Source organism: Ruditapes philippinarum, unplaced genomic scaffold (assembly GCF_026571515.1).
Source record: "Ruditapes philippinarum isolate M1 unplaced genomic scaffold, ASM2657151v2 ctg502_1_1_1_1, whole genome shotgun sequence".
NCBI classification, from domain to species: domain Eukaryota; kingdom Metazoa; phylum Mollusca; class Bivalvia; order Venerida; family Veneridae; genus Ruditapes; species Ruditapes philippinarum.
Window position 1 is genome coordinate 130,585 of NW_026852806.1, and position 12,975 is coordinate 143,559.

At 30.8% G+C, this 12,975-nt stretch overlaps 1 pseudogene; it reads right to left on the bottom strand.

Annotated features, from left to right (window-relative positions):
* LOC132724691 (uncharacterized) overlaps positions 1–12,975 on the bottom strand; it is a 31,256-nt pseudogene that overhangs the window by 17,297 nt on the left and 984 nt on the right.

The following is a 12,975-nucleotide window of genomic DNA, read 5'->3' on the forward strand; positions in this document are numbered from 1 at the left end:
AATCAATCTTTTTTTTAATATATTTTAATCCAAAAAGCCCAAAAAAATTACAAAAGGGATCAATTTCATTATATTAAAAAATCTTTTTTAAATTTAAAATATTTAAAATTGAATTTTTTTTTAATGTAAAAGGATTTTCTTATGCAAAATTTATGTTGAAACCACATTCATTCTCTTTCCTAATTGTTTAGAATTCAATTACTGATACACGTATCAAACGTGAAATTTCTGATGTAAATGATAACAAAACATACACATTAAGTAATATAAATTTTGTTTTAGTTTGATTGTGTAGGAAGCTAGTAAACCACACTTAAAAATTCCTTTTTTTAACAAATCCCTACTGAGCAATGAGTGTAAAGTTTCTTGGTCACTGAAACAACGGCTTGCCCCTGACGAGGTTTGAATCCATGAGGCTACCTATCCTCAGATTGTTTTTTTGTATGGCAGAATTACATTCTTTTCAATCAAAAAAGTTTAGCATAATCATATTTTCATTCAATTTATAATTGACGAAGTAAATAAAAATTGTTGACAGAAATATTTCAATATAATATTATAATGTTTAAAAAGGTTTTTTTTAAAAGCTCGGAGATATTATACAATTTGCAAGAAGAAAATTGGTGCCATTTTTAAGAGAAATTGTCTAAAAATAACTTGTGACAGAAAAATAAGTACCCCTCCCTGGCAATAAATTTTGTGTTCATGAAGGGTCTTCACAGGTCTGTCACTATGCTTGTCATGCTTACTAAGATTTGTTATTCTAAAGAAAGGTGTTAATATCACAAAAGACAATAAATTACACATTTTTTCTATCTAAAAAGTTACAGAATACCCAAAGGCCAAAATATCATCTAACTTTTTTAATACTAGATATTTTTGTTAATGTTGCTGTATTCATCTTATGGTTAGTTATAAAGTAAACAAACTTTTATCACTATTTCATATACTGACATCATTACATGCAAAAAATCAAATAATATATAAATAATATAAAACAAAGAAGAAGAAAAAACGCATCTCACATATCATAACGCTCTTTTCTTTACATTTTTTCTTTAAACAATCTTGAATACATTCACAATAAAAAAAGAACTCTCAAACGAACAAACAAACAAACACTTGACAATAGGTTAATGTAAACAACTCCTTTCCCTCTTTTATTGATCGTTCATGTTGAGCACATGTTCAACATTTTCACAGTGTTTTTTTAATAAATTATTTTCATATAATTCACTGGTCAAAAACATGGCAGAAAAAACTAGAATATATTGGGAATCACTAATGTTTTCCACGGCAACTGTTAAAACTTAGAAAACCAAAACTTTCCAGTGTCCCCCTTTTCCTTTGTACCTTGTCTTGCCCCCCTGACCAAGGAACATATTTGTGTTTTATCATATGCTGTAAATATATAAAGTAAATTTATTGATTAAAGGGAAACAACTCCTATTCAATAATGCAATCTGAATTATAAGCCCACAATTTGATTTCTTGTGTTTTCCGTCAAACTATCATATAAATCAGTTCATATAATAAAGGTCTAAAAAAATGAGATAACATGAATGGAAATAAAGATATCTATATACATAATTACGTTTTAGTAGTTATGGAAAACACTGTTTTGTTTCTCATTAAATTTTCACAAGGTGGGCAGAACTAAAAACTTTCCTACGCAGTACTTTTATGTTAACGCCCAAAGCATAGAAGTTAAGTTGTTCCAAGACAGTGACCAGTACATAAATATGGTCATTCTTATCACTCATAACTTTTTCGTAGAAAAAAAAGCAAGATAAGTTTTGAAAGTGGAAAAATTTCGCGTCAACTACATCCTCAATAATCAATATGTGGGTGAAAATTAAATATCAGAAGACCAGAAAACCCTGAATTTAGTATCATTTTAATTGATTTTATATAGAAAAGAGAGCGCTTTCAATTGTAGACAAACTTGAACTTCAGGCAAGTGCCTGAAAACAAGTATCCATGTCAATATAAGATGTAAGTGTAAAGACAAGAGCACTCTACCGCAGTGTTAACATTCGTCTATTAAAAAATTTCAGGTTAAAAAGGGGCATAAATCCAAAAATTCTGCTTTCAGAATTATGCCAGCATCTTGTCATGATAAGCCAGCATTCTAAGTTTGAAATGTTTGAATAACAGCTATATCCAAGATTTTGCAAGACAACAACAATTCTGCCCGCCCGATCATAATAGCCGGACTTTTTCTTCTAAACAGCTATGAAATGTTAAATACTGTAGAACAAAGTCAGCATATTTTCAATTCAAGTATAAGAAATTCTTCTGGTTCCATTTTCAAGTCCCACCAACACTGTAAAAGTCATATGGTAACTTTCTAGCTCTTTTTCCAGAGGAAGATCTAAGATGATCATTTGTGCATTATTTCAGTCAGAAGCTGATATCTAAATATAACCACACACTACCCTTTTGAAAATATTTATAAATATTGCCACATGTTAGTATTATCGTCAAAATATTTTTAAAATGTATACAGGCTAAAGTTCTTACCCTAATTTGTCTTTTCATGGTAATGAAGAATAAAATGAAAAAGTACATCACTAGAATAGGCCAGAATACAGGTATATTAAACGCTTCAAAAAATGTACAGAACATCGCTATACACACTGCTTTTGTTCCCGAATACCTGCAAATAAAGAAAACATCTTATAACAACAATTATCTATCAAGCCTTTCTCTCTAAAACCCGATACTTACTGGTTTTTTTTTCTAAAAACTCAATTCTTATTTATGGCTCATTTATTTGTAAAAAAAAAATGCTATAAATACCACTTTGTTTACATTCTGTTACCTTTGTCACAAATATTTTAGCATTCAGTACAATTTTAATGTATATATGAAGTTGGCAGCAATGAAGTCCTTTTGACAATATTTCATTCATAAAGTAAAATCAGAAGGCAATTGTATAAACCTAGACATTAAGCGATCTGATCCAATAGATTAATGACTGCTATTTTCTGCATTTAAATGTCTAGCTTTGCAAATGAATACTAATTTCTGCATAAGAAATGATATCAATCTTGACAAAGTCACTATAAATATAACTGAAATATTTTCAAAATATAACTTAACGGTTAATTTTTATTCAGAAATTCATTAAAAGCAAACTGACATTCATTGAAATAAAAATAAGCACATAAACATGTGTATAACCAAAGATAAAGATATATTTTAGAGAAATCAAAATACATTTAAATATTTTCGCATTTGTAAGCATATAGTTATGACCTACCAAAATTTAAATTCTGGCAGCCGCCTCATGAAGGGTTTGAACTCATCTGATGACTTGGTTGGTAGTTCTGGGCCATCTTCTGAAACAAATAAGTACATCTAAAATTTCTGTCAGTAAAATGTGTGCAATTGTTTAATTTCATATTCTAACATAGTCAAGATACCATGCGACCAAATTAATATTTCTGTGACCAATTAATTTGCTTCTGTAGCCAAACTTTCTGTTATAAATAATTTAATTAGACAGTGCCAATCTGTAATGTTAAGGAGACACCCATTTGCTGTCCTTGGCCTGATTTAAGTAAAGGCTTTGCAATGCCTTTCAATTTTGTAACAGTTTTCATAATAAGAATGATTTTTATCGAAAAGAAGTGAGCGAATGATCAGAAACTTTCCATAAAAGTTATTGGAATAGACCTACATAAATTGGAACATAAACGTCGTAAAATTACTTCCATGCCCATAATGTCAAAAAACCTCCATGGAGTTCCTTTAATAATTACAAATTAAGGGAGTACACACATTCTCAAATCTTGACACCCAACATTAGCGATTTTATCATTATTATTCTCTACATTTATTTTGTTATAATAATGAAATACACAAACCATCGCTGTCCATATTCATGGAAGGATCTATCTTTGGTGTGAGGAACCCAATAAATAAATTCAGTAGATATATTCCTAATGCATACGTCACTATATACCAGCCCTGCAATGAAATAAAATAAAACTTAGCCTTGACAGAATTATCAATCTTTAGTAACAAACTATGTGACAAAAAATTATTATCATGCCAGAGAAACAAATTATCAAGCATTGATGGTATAGAATAAGACAATAATACAAACATATTCATACATATTTTTGGAAAAAAATCTCAACTTTGAAAGTGTTTGCTAGGGTTACATATAGACATATAGCAGATTGTAAACTTTGCACTAGAAAAGAAACATTTTAAGTGAAACAAGAGCTGTCATGCTTGATAAGAAAATCAAGAGCTAGGATAATGTAAAATTGTCTAAAGTTAAAAGAGGGCCAAAATTCTGTCAAAATCCATGTTATAATTTTAGGCCTTAATTATTAACCTACTATGATGCTCTCAAATATGTGTGTGAGTTTTCAACACACTCCTTTTACTAGTTTTGGCGATAACAACTTGCACACAAAGCTTAACCAAAGTATGCCAGATACGCCAATACCGGGTCAGTTTAAAAGCTTTTCCTATTCTTCAAATTGTCAAGCTAAAAAATGGGAATTTAATGACTTATGTAAGGTGTTGTGATAAAAGTAGACTTGAGGAAAATTACTATACTTGACTTACATGTATGGCCAAGACTGACTTGTGGCAGAGACTGACTTATGGTCGAGAAGTTACAGTCAATGGAAAAATCTACAGACTGAACACACATGACTTACCTGTAGTAAATACACTCTAAGAAAGTATAAAACAAACAACAGGAAGGTCACAATCCATCTGAAGGACATATGTGGTGTGGCTTTGTCTAGCAATCCTTGCTGTATCTAAAACAAAATAAGTTAAACCATCCTAAATAAACATGTCATTTTGACAATTATTTTCAAAACCTTCTTTTGACACTTAGTAAATACATGTAGTTTTATGTTTAGGCATCTCATTTCTTATCCGGGCCTTTTCCAGGGTGAAAATGTGAAACACAGTGTCAGGAACCCTCTTGTACCATTTTTATGATTTATAATGTACTGGTTATCCCCAAGCTTAAAATCAAACCTTGTAAACATGGGTCTGATGTTCAACCACTTACAATAGTAATATTTTATTATTTTAATTACTAGACAGTTGATGCAATCATTATCAAGTCTGACAGATACATTAAGCCATACTGTTCTTGGTTTGGTTTCAAAATTTAAATCAGTGAAAGTCATATGGCAACAAGCAAATTCGTTGAATTTATATCCCCCACCGAGTACTGGTTATTATTAACACAACAACTGAAGACATAAGGCTTTATTTATATATTAATCATGGCATAAACAGTAATATTCTTTGAACTTGATAAATATTCAGGGCAATAACAGAGCCATAACTTTGTGTTAAATAGTAAAAATGGATATATATGGATACTGCATAACTAATCAAGGGCCATAACTCTGAGTTAAAGTGTCTGACCAGAACAAGCCGACGATATGCGCATCTCCTCTTGGTATTGAAGGTTCCCATAAAGTTTCGTTGAATTCCAGCCAGTAGTTGCAGAGAAGTAGTGCGGAAACGATTTTTACTCTATATGCATACTACATAACTAATCAAGGGCCATAACTCTGAGTTAAAGGGTCTGACCGGAACAAGCTGACGATATGCGCATCTCCTCTTGATATTGATGATTCCCATAAAGTTTCATTGAATTCCAGCCAGTAGTTGCAGAGAAGTAGCGCGGAAACGATTTTTACTTCATATGCATACTGCATAACTAATCAAGGGCCATAACTCTGAGTTAAAGTGTCTGACCGGAACAAGCCGACGATATGCGCATCTCCTCTTGATATTGATGATTCCCATAAAGTTTCGTTGAATTCCAGCCAGTAGTTGCAGAGAACTACTCCGGAAACGATTTTTACTCTATATAACTAATCAAGGGCCATAACTCTGAGTTAAAAGGTCGGACCGGAACAAGCCGACGATATGCGCATCTCCTCTTGATATTGATGATTCCCATAAAGTTTCGTTGAATTCCAGCCAGTAGTTGCAGAGAACTACTCCGGAAATGAAATTCGGACGGACGGATGGATGGACGGACGGAAGGACAACGCCAAAACTATATCCCCCTCCCGATTCCATCGGCGGGGGATAACTATCCAGCTTTACTTGGGAGGGCTACAACAGATGTCCCTTTGTGCATTATTAATTGACATTATTTCAGGTAAAACACCAACCTTTCTTATGATGCTTACTGGATAGTTTCCTTACATGAAAAAAAGTCTCAGTTTGAATTAGAAATCGTCCCAACATTTACAGTGTGGGACACAAATATCTCGAACCAGTTAACCATGTAGACAAACACCAACTAAACCAGCATTAAAGGTAACAGAATAAACAGATAATTACCACATAAGAACACCTTTGTGATAATGCCAAATTACCGGTATGCTAAATAATCGGTACCACTAAAATACGCAACGGAGATTTTTTGGCGCAACGGACGCAACGGGCGCAACGGAGATATTATTTTTAGAAAAACCGGCACAACGCCTTTTTTAAAAGTCAATGTGCTATATTTAAGCATCTAAAATGATTGTTTATAACTATTTAGTAAGTAAGTTTTAAAATATTTCATAAATTGTATATGTTTAATTGCACTGAAGGGTCATATGCCTGGCGAAATGGAAATTTCATGGCGCAACGGAGATATTTTTTCAGAACAAAACGACACAATGCCTTTTTTTAAGTCAATATGCTGTATTTGTGCATCTAAAATGATTGTTTAGCACTATAAAGTAAGTATGATTTCAAATGTTTCATAAATTGTATACACTGAAGGATTATAATATGCCTGGCGAAATGGATATTTCATGGCGCAACGGAGATAATTTGGGAAAATCGGCACAACGTTTGTACTATTGTACTATTATATGAAATTAATTAACACCAATGTTATTTGAATAAATAAATTTAAAAAAAAAAAGATTTAAAAACCTTAATCGTATATCAAATAATCAAAGAGCTGCAATGTTGATGTTGTGAAGGATTGTGTGCCGCCGAAATGGACATTTTGTCTGCGCAACGGAGATTTTTTTTTTTGCTCAACGGAATCAATGTTAGTCCGAATTAAGTAGTTATATGAAGAAGTAAATCATTAAAGATATTAACTGAATTACTGAAGTGGTGTAATAAATGTCTGTTTTATTAATTTAGAAATGGAATTAAATACGGTTTTATCGTTATGGCTGACACTGAAAGACATGTATGGATTTTACAATCTGTTTCATTTTTTCCCGTTAAATTCGTTATTTTTACAAAAAGTACCGTAATAGCTTTTCTATACATAATTTTCAGAATTTTACTTGAAGAATACGAAAAGTCCGTAAAGCATACGCTGTTGACTTTCTAATGTAATCTTAACAATAAATTACCAAATTTCAACAAAACGTTCATTAATGGCTTTATTTATGCACAAAGAAATACGATTTTTTTTCCGTCATGGACTGATATTCGAATGATTGTAATATTTTATGCATTTTTAAAATTAAAAATAGTAACTATACAACATATTTATTGTTTGACGTAATTATTAAAATAGTAAAACGACATGCCTGTAGAATTTGCTTAGACTTTCCATTTTAAAACATAAGATAATTAACTTAAACGTTACTTATAACAATTCCTTCCCAATCAGAAAACCCCGTTTATCAAATGCAGCTCCTGTTTATTTAGCGAAACAACAGCATTTTGATGATTGGCAGAATGTTTATCACGGGTGTTAAGTACCGATAATTAAATTACCAATGACACGTGGTTGATGTTTATTGGACATGCGTTTTCACACCATTTAGATTATGTGATTAAGAGGAACATGTATTGACTTTAAGGTATTACATATTTTTTATAACTTATTATTGTCGAAAATATTGCTTTTGAAGCTTATTATGCCATATTTCACTCAAACTATGAGAAAAATTGTGTATATGAAATGTGAGACGTAATAAAACATTTTGGAGCCTGAATCCGACACTGATAACGGTCAAGTTTTCTTTACAAGTGTTAAAATTATTAAACACCCGTGCCATACTCGTGCACGATACGTTGCTAATTGCTTACAATTCTCGCGTTATTGATTACCGTTTGTCAATATAACAATTATGAAATATTTTGATTGCTTTTGATGAAATATACAATTTATACGCAACAAAAAATTATTGAAAAGGTACACAATGATTAATGAAAGATAATAAATTAATAAAATAATATAATATGATAAAACTGTTATGATAATCCCCGTTGTGCCGAAATGTGTCCATTTCGCCGTAATTTAAATATCTTTTACAATATCCTATTTTCAACATTTTCTAAAATAAAGGAAAGTAAATCATTTTTAAAAGACTGTTACTTATTATTCTCAAATTCTTAAGTTATGTTCAAACATAAGAACTACCCGTTATGCAAATCTTCATTTTCCATTGCGCCGAAATTATGTCCATTTCGCCGTCCATTTAGAATCTGATATATTCAGTATTCTACCTAATAAAATCAAACTTATACAGTATATGTAAAAAATATGTATAAAATATCAACAATACCAACTTATATGATTATTTTATGTTTTAGACATAAAAAACAGTACACAGTTTTGAAAATAAAATCTCCGTTTCGCAATAATCCATCGGCGCAACGGAGTTTATGAAAGGTATAACAAAAATACAATGAATGTTTATAATAAAAAAATACTGAACATTGATTCTGTAATATCAACATATATATTCCTTTATTTAGTTAACTAATGCACATTCAATTAAAAATTATGTATAGAAAAGCTATTACAGTACTTTTCGTAAAAATAACGAATTGAACAGGGAAAAAATGAAACAGATAGTAAAATCTATACTTGTCTTCCAGTGTCAGCCATAACGATAAAAACGTATTTCATTCTATTTTTAAATGAATAAAACAGACATTTATAACACCACTTCAGTAATTCAGTTAATATCTTCAATGATTTACTTCTTCATATTACTACTTAACTCGGACAAACATTGTTTTCTTTTTAAATTCTGTTGCGCCAAAAAAAAAAAATCTCCGTTGCGCAGACAAAATGTCCATTTCGCCAACACACAATCCTTTATGTACAACATCAACATTGCAGCTCTTTGATTATTTGATATACGATTAAGGTTTTTAAATCTTTCTTTTTAAATTTATTTATTCAAATAACATTGGTGTTTATTAATTTTGATAATGGGCTTAATGATAGCATAACAATCTCTGAGATACAAAGAGCAATAGATAAACTTAAGAATGGCAAGGCGGCTGGTCTGGATCAAGTTACTAACGAATATATTAAGGGAAGCAGTACTTTACTTATACCACTTTATCACAAATTGTTTAACTGTATTCTTAACACTGGTTTTTTGCCAGATTCTTGGTTGACAGGATGTATTGTACCAATCTATAAAAATAAAGGTAGTATTGAAATGCCTGAAAACTATAGACCTATTACATTGCTTAGTTGTATAGGGAAATTATTTACAAGTATACTAAATGAAAGATTGACAAAATATTTAGAAAGTTATAATTTATTAAATTCAAACCAAGCTGGATTTAGGAAGCATCATTCAACTGTTGATAATATTTTTATTCTCCACATGTTAACAGATTACCTTAAACATAAGAAAACAAAACTTTTTTGTGCTTTTATTGACTTTCAAAAAGCCTTTGACTCTGTATGGAGAGCAGGCGTTTGGTGTAAACTTGTCAAATACAATATTTCTGGAAATTTTTTTAATGTAATAAAGAATATGTACAGTGAAATCAAGTCATGTGTATCTGTAAATGGCAAATTTTCAAATTTTTTTGGTTGTTATAGGGGCTTAAGACAAGGAGAAAATTTGTCACCGGTAATTTTTTCTCTGTACCTTAATGACTTAGAAAATTACATGTTATGTAATAACAATGTTTCAGTTATACTTGAAGATAATAACATCGAAATATTTTGAAACTTGTTGTTTTGTTATATGCTGACGATACCATTCTTTTTGCTAAAACAGAACAAGATCTTATATCTGTGTTGAACACCTTTTCTAACTATTGTCATATCTGGAAATTAAATATAAACTTTGATAAAACAAAAGTAATGGTATTTGGTGATAAAAGAAATAGAAACAGGAATATTACGGTAGATAATCAAGTTTTAGAGATCGTAGACACGTTTAAATATCTTGGTGTAGTTTTTTCTAAGAACAGACAATTTGCGGTTGCAAAGAAACATATTGTTGATCAAGCAAGACGGGCAATGTTTGGTTTATATAAGAAAATAAGAAATCTAGATTTACCTATTGATTGTCAGTTAAAGTTATTCGATCATACAATTGTACCAATTTTAACTTATGGGTGTGAAGTGTGGGGTTATGGTGACTTGTCGCTTATAGAAAAAGTGCATACAGATTTTCTTAAATATGTATTACGTGTTAAGAAAAGTACACCGCATGTTATGGTTTATGGCGAACTTGGGCGATTTCCATTATCAATTATTATTAAGAAACGAATTGCTGGTTATTGGTATGATTTAGTTAACAGTAATTCACTACAAAAATTATTGTCAAATATTTATAAGCTTGTATATGAAGATTTTGTAAGAAATGGTAAGGAGTACAAATGGTTATTGAATGTTAAGAGTATTTTTGACGAAACAGGTATGAGTTATATTTGGTTAAATCAGAAGTTTAGTGGTTCTAAATGCTTATTGTTAAAAACCATTGATATATCAATGAGTAACCAATATGTACAAAAATGGCGTAGTGATGTCGACTCAATGCCAAAATGTTTAAATTATAGAATGTACAAAACTGATCATTGCTTTGAACCGTACCTTTGTTTACTGTCAGACAAATATTTAAAAACATTTGTTAATTTTCGATTGTGTAACAATCTCCTCCCTATAGAAAGAGGAAGGTGGTTAGGTATTGTTAGAAATGAAAGAAAATGTAGTCTTTGTAACTCAAATGATATAGGTGATGAATTCCATTACATTTTTTTCATGTAGTTATTTTGAAAATAAACGAAAACGACTTTTACCACAAATTAATCAACAAAACAAAAATATGTTTACGTTTAGAAAATTAATGAGTGAAACAGATCCAAAAAATTAAGTTACTTAGTTAAATATGTTTATGTTATACTTGAATACTTTAAGAACCCACCTGGCTAGTCACATTGTTTTTTGTTTTTTTTTGTTTTTTTTTAAATCTATAAATATTTTCTATTTTGCAAAATATAGCATGTACAACAATGACATAGTTACATTGTATGTTATGAAATATTGTAGTTATAAATACCTTTTTAAAACTACTGTAGTTCATTTAATTTGTATACACAACCTGATTACACATTTATTAATTTTGTTTATATATTATTGTACACCTTTTATCATATGTAAATATGCTGAGTGTATCAATAAAACTTGAAAAAAACTTGAAACTTAATTTCATATAATAGTGCAATAGTACAAACGTTGTGCCGATTTTCCCAAATTATCTCCGTTGCGCCATGAAATTTCCATTTCGCCAGGCATATTATAATCCTTCAGTGTATACATATAGAATTTATGAAACATTTGAAATCATACTTACTTTATAGTGCTAAACAATCATTTTAGATGCACAAATACAGCATATTGACTTTAAAAAAAGGGGTTGTGTCGGTTTTTCTGAAAAAAATATCTCCATTGCGCCATGAAATTTCCATTTCGCCAGGCATATGACCCTTCAGTGCAATTAAACGTATACAATTTATGAAATATTTTAAAACTTACTTACTAATTAGTTATAAACAATCATTTTAGATTCTTAAATAGCACATTGACTTTAAAAAAGGCGTTGTGCCGGTTTTTCTAAAAAAATATCTCCGTTGCGCCCGTTGCGTCCGTTGCGCCAAAAAATCTCCGTTGCGTATTTTAGTGGTACCCCTAAATAATGCATATTCAAACATACCTCTCCTGCCCTCCTAAAAAACTGTTTCACCACATTGGGTCTTGAAGGCTGCAATTCTTCTTCCATACTTGGATTTTAGGCTGAAATACAACAACAACAAATTAAAACTTATTTAAAACTCCATTGAAAGCTTCTGCAATATTACAATAGTGGATTTATCATACTATATTTTCCCCTTCACAGGTGAAAGTACAGCAAAGTTATAGGTATAAAAGTTTGCTGATTGAGACTAAAACATGGATTGGAGCACCATACTCAGTATATACCGATCAAGACGCTTGAATGATTAAATGGTAAAATCTCGCCTCTTCAAATGTCTAATCTAGGAGGGGGGAAGGGAGGATTCACTCATATTTTTGAGAATTGCCACCTATTTTTTTAGTACTAAAATGAATGAAAAATTTTGTAATCGACGAAAAACACGTTATTTGTCTATTTTTTGATCATGATTTCTGCAAGCATCTAGAGGTTCTGCTCCAACACTGTACTGAGTTAAATCCAAGTTTGCCTGCTCTTCATCAGAGGTTATTTTGGTTCCCTTTCCTATTACTTTTGGAGCACGCAAGCAATCAGTACCAGCAGGTAACCTGCACTTTTATTTATCGAAGCAAGCAAGCAAGGATCAGTTTTTCCGGTTTCCTGTCTCATTACGTTTCTTATATAACTTGACATAACATGATAAAGAAACCCTTGCCTATTACATTCAGTCAGTACTTTGACAAATTGCAATGATAAACAGCAGGGTACTCCGAAAATAGACCAATCACACTTTTTACACTCACAAGATAACGATAAAAGCTGAGGAATTCTGATTGAAAACAGATGTGTAGACTGGTCCCCTGTGCCCTTCTATGGGAAATTTAATAGGACAGGGAACCAGAATAAACGAAAGCAGTGCAAAAAATACTGAATGGTACTTTTAAAATGGAAAATGTTAAATAAAAATGAATAACTATCTTAACAAACTTCCCCGTTCATAGGTTTTGCCTAATTTCATATCATAAAATAATTAAAAAATATGAATGTAAAATTACAT